At 42.2% G+C, this 14,862-nt stretch overlaps 1 protein-coding gene across 2 annotated transcripts in view; it reads right to left on the minus strand.

Annotated features, from left to right (window-relative positions):
* The window catches only part of LOC127432107 (neuropilin and tolloid-like protein 1), a 182,068-nt gene that overhangs the window by 24,508 nt on the left and 142,698 nt on the right, over nucleotides 1-14,862 (minus strand). The window lies entirely within an intron of this gene.

A 14,862-nucleotide genomic window follows, 5' to 3' on the forward strand; every position in this document is an offset into this window, starting at 1 on the left:
GACAGGACCTGTAATTTTATGCTTGCATCCATAGAAAATAGCTGCCCAGTAGCATTCCAAAGATGGCTGCAGAGTTGACTGATTTGGTTTTAAAACAACGTCAACGTCCGGGGAACTTGACATCTTAAATTTTCGTTGGTTAAAAGCAAACAACAGTAACAATATTACCACCTTCAGAGTTGAAGTATCTTAATATATCAGTTCACTGTGACAATTACTTATGTTATAGAGGCGGGGATATAGAAATTAACCCCCTATTCCCACATCACTATGGAGCCAATTTCAAAATGAGTCATTTTTGGAGGGAGAAAACAATAAATGCTCTTTAGGGACTGGAGAGGAGGTTTTGAGTTCTGAAACATACAATACCGGTATGTTTTTATAGTACAATTGCCTTTTATATGTCAATATATGAACACTCATACTGTATGTGCTTGTTGAAGATTAAATTTCAAATTACAGGTTCTTCCAGGAAGGCTTTCCACTTTATTTTGGAACACAATTGCAGGGATCTGCTCCTATTGAAACAAAAGAATCAATGAGGTCAGGCACTAATGTTGGGTTATAGGGTCTGGCTCACAACCGCATTCCACTACATTTCAAAGGTTTGCAGTGGGGTTCAGGTCTGGGTTTTGTGCAATCCAGTCATGTTTTTCGACAAAAGACTAAGTAAACCTTTTCTTTATTTACCCCACTTTGTGCACAGTGTCATTGTCATGCTAAAAAAAAAAAAAAAAAAAAAAAAAAAACTGTCCCCAAACTGTTACCACAAAGTTGGAAACACACTAAATTGTGCAAATTTTCTAAATTGCATTCGGTCGCATTAAAACTGATGTGTGTAATCCCAGTTAAAATCTTTACATTATATGGGGTGTGTCCACACCCTTTTGACCATGTAGTATAGAATGACCCTCACCATGATGCTCCAAGCAACACTATTTGACAGATCTGATAGCACCAATATCTCACAAAATTAGCATAGAGTGTGCTTCTCCGATTGCCCTTCTTGTATCTCCCAGGAGCATTTTGAATTTTTAGCCCAAATCATGGAGTTTTAATGAGCACTTAGTGTTCCATTATGACAAGTAAATGGAGCTCCCAAGCTCTACCAATGAGTAAAGGCTCGAATGTTACTCAACTGCTCAGTAAATCTTCTCGATGTAATAGCATTTAGTTTAGCAAATTTCACTTTTTATAGGGGGACCAATCAGTGTGTCATGCAAGCCACATTGCACATTGCACGTTTGTCCTTGTCACCCACAGCATCCTCACACTTCCAATATTTGTAATAAACTAGAGAAGCCACATCCTTTCCGGAATGCTTTGGCATGTACAATCTGTCGTCATCTGCAAAACAGTTTGGGAGCGTCACTTATGCATACACACATAAAACCCCACTCACTCACAATAAAACAAATAGTAGGCTCACCACTCTCCATGTGTTACCCTGAGAGAATTACTGTACATCGAGACGAAAGGAGATCCACGAGGGTATGTTCCAGCTTGTTAGTAATTTTTTTTATGCAATCTAATAGACAGAATATGAGGAATGTGTGAGACAGTAATTAGACAGAACTGATTTTGAAAAGGTTGTCCAGAAAAATAAATAATGTGGGAAACCATCTGCTAATTATGAAAGACTTGCTTATTAATCTAACAACTGGATGGTCCTGGTGTTTATGTGTACAGTCTATGTTAGAGGAATAAAATATGTGAAACACAATGATAATGTGTTCCACAGGTTTGTATCCTTGAGGCAGCAGAAAGCAAAATCCAAAATAATATTTTAAGAGTGCATGACAAGTGACTTGGCAATAACTGGCAGTGACTTACAAACCCCAAGGAAGAGGAATTGTCTGTATTATATAATGTGACAAAATAAAATATTTAATCAAAAGATTTGGGCTGTCCACAGCTGCACAAAATGCTGTTACATAGTCATGGCAGTCTTTTCATGGGACCTTAATTAGTGGTGCTAGCTAAGGCAAGTATCACTATTGTTATTGCTCATACTAATGTATATATCTTTCGTCCAAAAGCATAAATTGTCCTGAACTGTTTGTGCTACAGACATGAATGATTCCACAAACTGTGCGGCTTATTAAAGAGAGGTATGCTTTTTAATTTTATGTTTTCATATGGTGGACGAAACAACAGGCGAAAAATTTATGTAGACATACATTGAAAAGAGGCCCCACACATACAATATGTGGGTGATTCTCACGGAACCTGTCAAGAAAATGTTGTGGTCCAATTTTACTCCAATATATATGGTATATACTACAGATATAAAATTAAGCCTAATTTTGGGGCCTTTAAGATTTTTTACAATGCGCATTTTCAAGACAGTTACGCACATTCTCATTACCGCAATGTTAAAAAATATGTTCAGTTTGATATTTTTATCACCACCATGTGAAAAAAAAAAAAAAAGAGAGAAATTATTACAATTGTGAAGTATTTATACATTATAGTAGTACCCTTGGTACCAGCCTTAATTGTTGATGAAAAAAATTAAAAATGTTAAGAAATATTTTTTTTTATTGAGTTGTAGTGAAATATGCCCTGGACTTTTTCTAGTCATAAGTTACGTTTCATAAGAATCACCCCTATAGGGAGCAGAATGTCATTATCTACATTCAAACCACAGCCGAATGTGGCCCTGATCTGATTAAAATTCGTTTTTTTAGGTTGTTTACAACATTTTAAATATAGACCATATCAGACACTTGTCTGAACAGCCGATGCTCCTAAACTGACCCGAATGCATATAACACTCCTTAAGCATACATATAACAAACCATGGCATGTTCATCATTATAAAATGTATAGTTAAGTTTAAATAATTTTAAAAAAATATTAGTTTAGCCATTATTTTATTTATTTATTTATTTATTTTAACATGTTTATCTAATAATATATCAGCAACTGATGATATATAGCAAATTATGAATTTTGAGTTAGACTGATGTAAAAAAAATAAATAAAAAAAATCCCATTAAATCTGATATTGCTGTTCACACTGAAGGCATAGAATCATGGGCCGGTTGCACCAGCTATACATACGTTACAACTTAGCCTAATTGTGGTGTAAATGGACACTAAGCCTCAATTTACGCATGAAACCGATCTAACGGTGCACTTTCCTGTGTATGCTGCCCGGTGTCAAGTTTCAACATATACGAAATATATAAGATATTAAAATGAATAAATGACTATTTTTCCAGCCTGTTGTATAAGTAATTATTTATTTATTGTCCCTTATTAGTTTTAGATACAGTAATTAAATATTGTTATTTACATAGGCTAAATATACCATTAATGAAATCTTCTTTTATTACATATCGTATTTTAATGGGGATTTAATTTATTACAGCTGACAGTTACGTGAGCAAACAAGGTTTGAACATCAACCGTAACGAGATAAAACTGAAATGCACGGCTTTTTCAATGATGGTAAACGTCATATTATGCAACTACGCATTACTTTACGGAGAGCTTACCACCTACTAGTTAAGTCTTGCCGTTAAGAACAGGTGGTGCAACCAAATTAAGCACTGACTTAGTTACAAACTAACTAGTAGTTACTAACAGGGTTGGTGAGTAACGGAATACATGTAACGGGAATACGTATTTAAAATACAAAATATAAGTAACTGTATTCCACTACAGTTACAATTTAAATCTTTGGTATTTAGAATACAGTTACATTCAAAAAGTGTTTTGATTACTGAAGAGATTACTTTGCATTTTATTGTTATTTGTTTCATTTAATATTTAGTCCTTTCAGATGGAAAACATTTATACATATAAATGATGCGATCCAAAGTGCATTTGAACAGCGGTAAAACACTTTCTTATGATGTGTTACATTCATACGAGCAGACAGAGAAGTAAGTCTGAAGTAAATCTGGAGCAGAAGAAATAGAAATAAACCTTGTATAAATTGTCAGCTTTACGCTAAGCTAAAATGCTATTTCTAGCCATTTAACATGCACGTTACCAGGCACGGTCATATTTTTTTATCAAGAAAAATCACTTTGGATCATAATTTCTTTTTTTCTAGTAAGACCTTTGATATTAGGGCAAAAGTCATATTCTTGATAATACATTTTTTTTTATTGTTTTCCATGTATTTTGTCTTGCTGTACTGGCAGAGTTTTTATAGTCAAAACAAGTGAAAAAATCTACCAGTGCTGAAGAAGTAAACCAAAGTATTTAGAATACGTTACTGACCTTGAGTAATCAAGCAGAATACTTTACAAATTACATTTTACAGCATGTATTCTGTAATCTGTAGTGGAATACATTTCAAAAGTAACCCTCCCAACCCTGGTTACTAAGCCCTTAGTGTGAACTTTACGTCCTAACTTACGTGAGAACTTAAGCACAGCTGGTGCAACCCTACCCAGATCCCTAGCAACCACCCAAACCCTCCAGCAATGCCAAAGACACCACTCAAAACACTCAAATGTAAAATAATTGTACATATATCAGGTCATCTGTGGAGGGTTTTTCACAAGTAAGCACCACTCACATTTTCTTAAAAAAATAAAAAATAAATAAAGATCTAGCTTGTTCTTTTATACCTACAGAGACCTTCAGAGCTAACTCTAGCACCCAAGAGCCACAAATCTTCTCTCTTCTGACCTGTTCTAACAACAGCACATGTAGAGACACATGCATGAATTACACTCCCTTATTTTCTTCAGGAAGACTTTTTCCCACTGAAACCTCCAGATCCGAATTCCTGACCTTAACTCTTACATGTGAATCTGTGAAAACACTCTGAGCGTCTAAGAATGGCTCAGTCTCCTGCACCCCTCCATCTGAAACATGCCCCCTCCAGGCTTGATTGTTTTAGTACAATCTAATTACCCATTGGAGTTGTAGTATCTCAATATTTTGCATTTTCTTCTACCTCTCTTTTGGAATACATTATCTATGACTGCCTGACATAGAGACAGCAACCTTTGGCCAAGAGGGGACTGCTGTCTCTTTAGGCCATTTGGATGCATTTGAGGTGGCATTCAAATTCTTTCTGTGCTAAATTATATGTACTCTGCATGAACTGGCAGTCCAAACAGACCATAGAGAACAGACCATTTTTGTATAGTTTTACAGTAAAAAAATAAAGTAAAAAAAATATAAAAAAATACTTTAAACAAGAAAAATTTGCTTGAGTACCAAAAATGAGTAATATGACTTTTTTTTTCATATAATATATTGTGAATTAAGCTTATTTTTCTTACCCACCTGCAAATATGTTTTTTGATTAAGCATAAATTTGACCCAATTTAGCTAGGTTTATGCTTTAAAAAAATAAATAACAATTTGCCAGTCTAACAATTACACTGTTTTGATTTTCAAGTAAATATATTTAGTTATAATGATGTTTAGATATTTTTACTGGAAAACAACACAAAAAATGCTCATTAAGAAAATTATTTTTTGCATTCCTAAAATAGTTAGTGCAGCTCAGAGACACTCATATGGATGAATTGCTGCAAGCAAATTATAATGTAATAGACCCCACCCCCATCCACCCCCTTTATTTCCCCTATCAAACAATAAATCAGCTAAAGAAATAGCAAGATGGGGTGTGCATGTCTGGAGGTTACATGCTTGTGCTTTTAATTGGATGGGATATATGAAGGCTTGCGAGAGATGTGGCGAGGATAGCTATTTCAGCAACAGTAGCTGTGTCTGGGGGCAGACACAATGTATTCCCAACCATATGTGCTTCAAACAATCATTCCTGAGGGAATTCTGCGGCCAACCAAATATGACATTGATTCAACGCTGTTACAGAAAATCATCTCAATCAAACTGAGAATATTATACTTGTATGGAGACCATGTTATTTTAAATGCTCATTGTGAGAGGCAGTGAGAATGGAGGGCCCAGTAACTTGTGTTCTGCTTTAACCAGTGGTGTAGAAGTGACTGAAGATGTGGGCATACTGTGAATTTATCAGCTTGCTTTGTGAATAAGCTGTTTCCATAAAAACACAACAAAACAACAACAAAACGCTACATGCAATACAATATCATAAATTGGACAAAATTGAATTTTAATAACAGATTAATATCCGTCTCTAAAACATGAAGAATTCAGAATACATTAGGCTAACGTCTACAGAGTGGCTAAAACTTCAGTATATTCATTATATGCTATTATTTCAGGAGCTCAGGTTTTCACAGGGACAGTTGAACAGTATTCATATTATATGTAGTCTATCTTTTTTATGTTTGATACATGATTCAATTAAGAAAATGTTTATACATTTTTGCTAAATGTTTAAATATTTGATTAAAGTTGGGTCTGTTACAGTTTGACACACTATTTGTCATTTTGCACAATATCATCAACTTAAAGATTTAATTTTCATTGACCAAAATGATATGCCATTTTAATCAGAGTAAAACTAACTAAAATTAAGTAATATAACAAGATGAATATTGACCAATTTTAAACAACATTTTCATCTAAAGAATAGAACAATTTTTTTAATTTATTTATTTAAACTAAAACTGAATCTGAATTTTTTTAATCTAAAAATCATATACACTCACTGAGCACTTTTTAGGAACACCTGTACACCTACTTATTTATTTACTTATTTATTGATTATCTAATCAGCCAATCGTGTGGCAGCAGTGAAATGCATAAAATCATGCAGATAAGGGCCAGGAGCTACAGTTAATGTTCACATCAACCATCAGAATAGGGGGGGAAATGTGATCTCAGTGATTTCGACCGTGGCATGATTGTTGGCGCCAGGCCGGCTGGTTTGAGTATTTCTGTAACTGCTGATCTCCTGGGATTTTCACATAAAACTGTCTCTATATTTTAGTCAGGATGGTGCCAAAAACAAAAAACATCCAGTGAGCGGCAGTTCTGCAGACGTAAACGCCTTGTTGATGAGAGAGGTCAAAGTAGAATGGCCAGACTGGTTCGAGCTGACAGAAAGGCTATGGTAACTCAGATAACCACTCTGTACAATTGTAGTGAGCAGAATAGCATTTCAGAATGCACAACACGTCGAACCTTGAGACGTATGGGCTACAACAGCAGAAGAACATGTCTGGCACTTTATTAGGACCATAGTGTTCCTAATAAAGTGAGTTAAGAAAGCTAAGTGAGAGTATATTATTATTATAATCAAAATAATAAATACGTAAGCAAATAATTAAATGGAATTTTCAAGAGATGTCTCTTCTTGCTGTGTAAATGTCTTTAAACTCTTCGTCATTTAATAGTGATCCGTGTTTTCATTGATCATATTTTTATAACGTCCTCCTGTGCTGTGTAACTTTTTTAATTATTCATAATTTTCATAAAGATTTTTAATGAAGAAGTAAATCACGCTTACTCTCTCATGAGAAGTGAATCATGCTGTCTATGTTGCACGCAATTGGCTGTTTGCTTCATTCATGTGAACCCGCTTGTAAACTAATCATAAACTCTATTCATAAATAATAATCCTCTATTTTTTAAGGATAAATGGAAGTGAGTAGAATGTTTTTTTTTTCTATTTTGAATGACTGGAAATATCAATTTGATTTAAAATTTAAATTATATATACATCAATTATTTTATTATGTGAGAAGAAAGAGACTACAGAGTTATGTCTTGAAACTAGCTCTAGACTAACCAGAGAGTTGTATAATAAATTATTCTAACAAGAGAGCCTAACCCACATTTGGATGGGAAAATAACATAATGAAAGAAAAATTGAGCAGTTTAAGAAATCTGTATGCTGTTATTGTACCATGAAATGGAAGAAGGCAGACCAAAAAAAATAGGTGTGTATTTTGCACAGGGTTAGGTGGTGAGGTCAGGTCTATTTCATCAGCTGTAAACTTCTCCCTTGGCAACAGTGCTCCAATAAAAAAAGCGGACCTGACCCCAAATAAACTGCACTGCCTGACCTTTTCCACATGGATGCCTTTTCTTTGATTCTCATCTCCCATTAAAACAATGCCAGTCCTGAGAAAGCTCATTCTGCACTGAAAAAATATATTTTTTATATCAGTGTTTTTGTCTTGTTTTCCAGTAAAATTATTTAAACATTCTTAAAACAAGATACATTTACTTTAGAATATTTTTATTTCCCTATCTATCACTCACTCGACGTTGTGTTGATGTAGTGACACTAAGGGTCTCTCTTGGGAGCCCGAGACACCTCTGGTCTTTGATAAAAGGCCAATGAAAATTGGCGAGTGGTATTTGCATGCCACTCCCCCAGACATACGGGTATAAAAGGAGCTGGTATGCAACCACTCATTCAGATTTTCTCTACGGAGCCTAATGGTCATGCTCACTGAGCTGAATTCTCACGACTGTTCATTCACCTCTGCTGGATCTGACGGCGCATTTCAGTGGCTTCTCCCTCCTCTGCACTGGTGCACTGCAGAGAACGACCCTGGGCACTTCGGCAGAAAAATGAGAGTATATTTTCCTGAAAGAGTATATTTCTCTAAAAGAGCGGCACACACGGAATGTCTTTTTAAAGACGCGTCTTTTTAAAGATGCCTTTCCGATTGTGTGTTATTCCTGGTTGCGGTCGTTATCTCTCAACTTCAGACAGTTACGATCGCTGTCTTTCGTGTCTGGGCACGACCCACACAGAGGCAGCATTCTTGGATGGTTCATGTTCTCACTGCGAGAACATGACCATGGCAACGTTGCGGTCGCGGCTTGCTTTCGTGAGAAAGCAAACCACCCCAGCGGCTCCCTGCCTCGGTCCTTCTACCTACGGGTTTGAGGCCAGCGTGGCTAGCACTGGAGGCGATTTGGGGACCCCAATGGGAACCCTCCACTCTCCCCTGAACACTCGCGGCTCGATGATTGGTTCCGGGGCTCGTGGCACCACTCAAAGCAGCCGCGCCCCGCTCCAGTGCATTTCTTCCCGGAAGTGCACGAGGAGTTGACAAAATCATGGGAGGCACCTTTTACTGCCTGGTCCCTATTTCTCAGTTCCCTCGCCCTCAATACCCTCAATGGCGGGGTGGCCAGGGGCTATACAACGATTCCCCTGGTGGATAAGGTGCTCGCGGTGCACCTATGCCCGCAGAGCGCCGCCACCTGGCGCGGACGCCCAAAGCTTCCGTCCAAGCCCTGTAGGTTCACGTCGTCCCTGATGGCCAAAGCCTACAGCGCTGCTGGCAAGCTGCCTCTGCCCTGCACGCCATGGCTCTCCTGCATGTCCACCAAGCCAAGGCGCTAAAAGAACTGCATAAGTGTAGTTCCGCACTCAGTCTGCTCGTCGCCAAGGGCGTCCCCCTGCGGTGACTGCACCGGCTCTGACACAGCCCAGCCCTTTGGCTCGGCCCCGGCGTGGAGCCCACCACAAGAAGCAGACACCACCTGTCTCATGGCCAGCCGCCAAGAACCTATGAAAGGCTTCAAAGCGCCCCTGAGATGGGCGACCCAGGGTCGATGAAACCCACTGCCTTGGAGCTGGTAGAGCTGGAGAATCTTTTGAATTTGATTTCGCCGCATGCCCAAGTGGCTGTGGTACCCAACAGTTCAGCAAAAGAGCGGTTTCCTCCTTCGCTGTGTCACATACCCGGTGTGCACGGTCATCATCACGACCACCGTCCACATTTTATCCCTTGCAGGATAGGCGCTCCAGCGGCAGTCTCCCCACCCCTGCGTGCCCAGCTGTGGCACACATCCACCCCCGATGTGACAGTCTCCATGGGTTGCGAGGACAGGCCTCTTTCTCCCTCGTCCCAGGCTGTTCCGGGGGTGGTTACAAGGAGCCAGGTAAGAAAACAGCGGTTCCACTGAAACTCTTTCAGAGGCTCCTGGGGCATATGGCATCCTCAGCGGTGGCCACCCCACTCGGGTTGATGCATATGAGACCGCTTCAGCACTGGTTTCAGACTCGAGTCCCGAGATGGGCATGGCGCTGCGGGACACAATGCGTGGCCATCACGCTGGTCTGTCAACATCTCTTCAGCCCTTGGACCGACCTCTCGTTTCTACAGGCAGGTGTTCCCCTAAAGCAGGTCTCCAGGCACATCATGGTCACGACAGACGCCTCCAAAATGGGCTGGGCCGCTGTTTGTAACGGGCACGCAGCCATCGGCTTATGGACGGGCCCACGGCTGCGTTGGCACATCAACTGCCTCGAGTTGCTGGCAATTCTGCTCGCCCTGCGGAGGTTCTGGCCGTTGATCCAGGGCAAGCATGTGTTAGTTCGGACAGACAACATGGCAACGGTAGCATATGTCAACCGCCAAGGCGGTCTGTGCTCTCGTTGTGTGTCACAACTCGCCCGCCGTCTCCTCCTCTGGAGTCAGCAGCACTTCAAGTCGCTGCAAGCCACTCACATCCCAGGCGACCTCAACACTGCAGCGGACGCACTGTCATAGCAGGTTACCCTCAGCGGAGAGTGGAGACTCCACCCTCAGGTGGTCCAGTTTATTTGGAGTCGATTCGGACAGGCACAGGTAGACCTGTTCGCCTCCCAAGTATCCTCCCACTGCCTGCTCTGGTACGTCCTGACCGAGGCACCTCTCGGCATAGACGCACTGGCACACAGCTGGCCTTCTGGCCTATGCAAATATGCATTTCCCCCAGTGAGCCTACTCAGACCTTGTGCAAGGTCAGGGAGGATGTGGAGCAGGTTGTCCTGGTAACACCCTACTGGCCCACCCAGATGTGGTTCTCGGACCTAACGCTCCTCGTGACAGCCCCCCCCCCGGCGAATTCCCCTGAGGAAGGACCTTCTTTCTCAGGTATGGGGCACCATCTGGCACCCGTGACCAGACCTCTGGAATCTCCATGTCCCTGGACGGGACGCGGAAGACCTAAGCGGTCTACTCTATGAGGCGCCTGTATGCCTTTAAGTGGCATCTGTTCGCTAAGTGGTGTTCCTGACGGGAAGACCCCCAGAGATGCGCAGTCGGATCGGTGCTTTCCTTCCTGCAGGTGAGGTTGGAAGGGTGGCTGTCCCCTTCCACCTTGAAGGTGTACGTTGCTGCTATAGTAGCACACCACACAGTGGACGGTAAGTCCGTAGGGTAGCATGACCTGATCATCAGGTTCCTGAGAGGCGCCAGGAGGCTGAACCCCTCCAGACTGCGCCTCGTTCCCTCATGGAACCTCTCTGTAGATCTTCAGGGAACTACATTTTTTTTTAAAAATAATTGCCTGTGGGCTAGGGATGGGCGATACCACTTATTTTCTTTTCGATCCGATACCAATAATTTCAAGTCCAATATCGTCGATACCAATACCAATACTTCTAATAAATTATTTTAACATTTTTTTTTTTTCGATTTCTTGGGATTAAATGGGTAATTTAAAATATTATTTTTAGTCATAATTCAAGTCATCAATTATTTTATTTTTTACATTTGTAAAAATGCCTGGAGTTCGGTCCGGGCTACTCTCACGTGATCTTGAGACCCCGACCAGGCTATGTGCACAAGGTTCCCTCGACCCCTTTTAGGGACTAGGTGGTGAACCTGCGAGCGCTGACCCAGGAGGAGGCAGACCCAGCCCTGTCATTGCTGTGTCCGGTGCGCACTTTTTTTGGTGCACAGCAGAAAGGAAGCACTGTCTCCAAGCAGAGGATCGCCCACTGGCTCATTGATGCCATAGCTATGGCATATCACGCCCAGGACGTGCCGCCCCTGGTAGGGCTATGAGCCCATTCTACCAGGGGTGTAGCGGCCTCCTGGGCCCTGGCTAGGGGTGCCTCTCTAACAGACATTTGCAGAGCAGCGGGCTGGGCAACACCCAACAACTTTGCAAGGTTCTACAACCTCCGGGTGGAACTGGTTTAATCCAAGGTAGTGGCACGCAATACAAGTGGATGAGCCCGGGATAGCCGGCCGGGTGTATCGCTTGCACATAGCGCCTTTCACCTCCTCTGAGCTGAAGACGTGCACCATTAATTCCCAGTAGTGTTCACAAACTATGTTCCCTGGTTGACTTCCTCCGAGCCCTGTGGCAGTCGAGTTTACAGAGAGACTCGCTGCCGGCCCAGTACACGTGCTAACTAAGAGCCCTGTTCTGGGGTAGGTGCTCCGCATGTGGCGGTTCCCTGTAAGGTAACCCCATGCGATGTATATCTTCCACTAATTCGTTTCCCTGTTGGCAAACTGCGTCTTCCTTAGGCAGAGCCCCCCCTGCCACAGCCTCCATGTTTGTAGTAACTCCTCCCCCATTGGGTAGGATCTACCATGAGACTTCTCCACATGGTTGGCAAGAATATCCCCCCCTCTCTTTGGGCAAGGTGTGGTCTCCGCGGTGTCCTCCCATGACACACCCCGACTAGAACTGGTGGCCCAGTCGATAATCCCCCTTGTTTTTAGGGAGTGGAAAAAAAGAAGGGGAAAAGAGGCCACGAATGGGTTAGCCTGTCTCTATCTTTTGGGTAGTTGACTTGTCCCCAAAGGGCCGTTCGACACACATAACTATGTTGGGGGAGGTTACGTGTCGGCCTGGTGCGCTGGCTACGAGGCACACAGTTGTCTGTCCGTCACACACCGCCAGTTCACGTAACACAGTTCAGCGAGTTGCGGCATTTTGTATAGGGACCCCTAGTGTCACTACATCAACACAACATCGAGTGAGTGACAGATAGGGAATGTCCTGGTTACTTGCGTAATCTCCGTTCCCTGATGGAGGGAACGAGACGTTGTGTCCCTCCTGCCACAACGCTGAACTACCCGCTGAAATGGCCGGACCTTGTTTCGGCTCCTCAGCAGAAAACCTGAATGAGTGGTTGCATACCAGCTCCTTTTATACCCGTATGCCCGGGGGAGTAGCATGCAAATACCACTCGCCAATTTTCATTGGCCTTTTATCAAAGTTCAGAGGTGTCTCGGGCTCCCAAGAGTGACCCCTAGTGTCACTAAATTGACACAACATCTCGTTCCCTCCATCAGGAAACGGAGGTTATGCAAGTAACCAGGACATTTTCTCACCCTTTTGGCAAATTGTTTTTTAAGCATACATCTATCACAATGAAGTGAGGTTTATGCTTACATTTTTTTTTTTTAAATAATTGCCTGTGGGCTAGGGATGGGCGATACCACTTATTTTCTTTTCGATCCGATACCAAAAATTTCAAGTCCAATATCGTCGATACCAATACCAATACTTCTAATAAATTATTTTAACATTTTTTTTTCGATTTCTTGGGATTAAATGGGTAATTTAAAATATTATTTTTAGTCATAATTCAAGTCATCAATTATTTTATTTTTTTACATTTGTGAGCCTCAACAGAAAATTATTAAACTTCTGTTTTGTTTACACCTACAAAAATTAACCATGGTTTCACTACAGTAACTATAGTTTAACCATGGAATTTAGTTAAACCATAGTTACCACACAATTAACTATGGTTACAACTACAATATTAGTTTAGTAAAACCATGGTTTCAACTATTTTTTAGTTACTTATTAACAACACTTACACACTGTAGAGCCGAGGAGGGTGGGGCCGGGCTGGAATGATGCACGCCCGGTCCCTAATCAGCGTGAAGGGGCACGCGAGGGATAAAGGCGGCCGGGGACGACAGTTCGAGAGAGAGAGAGAGAAAAAAAAAGAAACTCACTCGCCAGTTCTCTGATGCGCCGTCACGTGGTCCTCGATCACTCCTCCACCCTCTCAGGTGGATGGCAGCCGCTCCTCTCCAGGCGGACCGGAGTCAGACCTCCGACCCCCAGTGGACAGAACGCCCCTCCACATTCCCAGCATCCCGTGGGGACACTTCTCCGCCCCTGGCAGCGGCCCTACCACTCCAGGTGGTCGGGGAGTCGCTTCCCTCCTCCCCCCGTGGACGGCGGTCTTCTCTCGACCCCTCCGCGTTCCCGGGGGATGGCAGGGCACTCCTCCGCCCCCGGCAGCGGCTCCCTCGCTCCAGGTGGTCGGGGAGTCCAATCCCCACTCGCCTCGTGGACGACGGCCGTTCCTCACGTCCGGGTGGTCGGGCTACTCCGTCCCCCGTCGGATGGCAGCGGCGCTCCCCTGGGTAGAGGCAGTGTCGAGGACTCTGCGACGGGAATCCCTCCTCCTTCCTGGGTTTCGGCACCAGTGTAAGGGGGTTCAGTGGAAAGGAGAACCTGCTTGACAACTTAAATAATAATTTAATAATAAACTTAAACAAAAACACACAACCATAAACACACACAGTACAGATGCCTGTAATTCTCTCTCTCTCTCGAACTGTTGTCCCCGGCCGCCTTTATCCCTCGCGCGCCCCATCAGGCTGATTGGGGATCGGGTGTGCATCATTCCAGCCCGGTCCCGCCCTCCTCGGCTCTACACACACAAACTCATAAGAAATGTCACCTTTAGATATGTTATTTTTGCGTGAATTTACTCCAGAAGCTGTTTTTCTAAATTTCTATTATTACCTCTACAAGGCACTGATCCCTCATGTTTGAACAAGCCTTGTGACGACGCTGTCTGCTTGTGTCTTTCAGCATGAATGTTAAGATGAGCACAATCCTGCACAAGTATTTGCTAATATAGCCTAATCCTTTTTATTTCACTTTGAAGCTTATGATTATTGTTCATGTTCATGGTAACCAAATAATAATATCCCAAGTTTTTTTTTAAATTATAGAATCGATATTTTTGTGTGAGGATTGACATTTTTGATACAGCATCAGTATCGGAAATATCGATATTTTAGGATCGATCCGCCCATCCCTACTGTGGGGTCAGAAAGGTAGACTTAATTCACTCTGATGCCACATCCTCACTAATACGTTTTCGTTTAAAAATATAATTTTTTTTGTCTCTCTTCAACACTAGAATGGCTTTTGAAAATGCTCTCCATAATCGCATACTTTGGGAAACAATGGCATTTGGAAACTGAAAACTGA

Source organism: Myxocyprinus asiaticus, chromosome 41 (assembly GCF_019703515.2).
Source record: "Myxocyprinus asiaticus isolate MX2 ecotype Aquarium Trade chromosome 41, UBuf_Myxa_2, whole genome shotgun sequence".
Lineage (NCBI taxonomy): Eukaryota > Metazoa > Chordata > Actinopteri > Cypriniformes > Catostomidae > Myxocyprinus > Myxocyprinus asiaticus.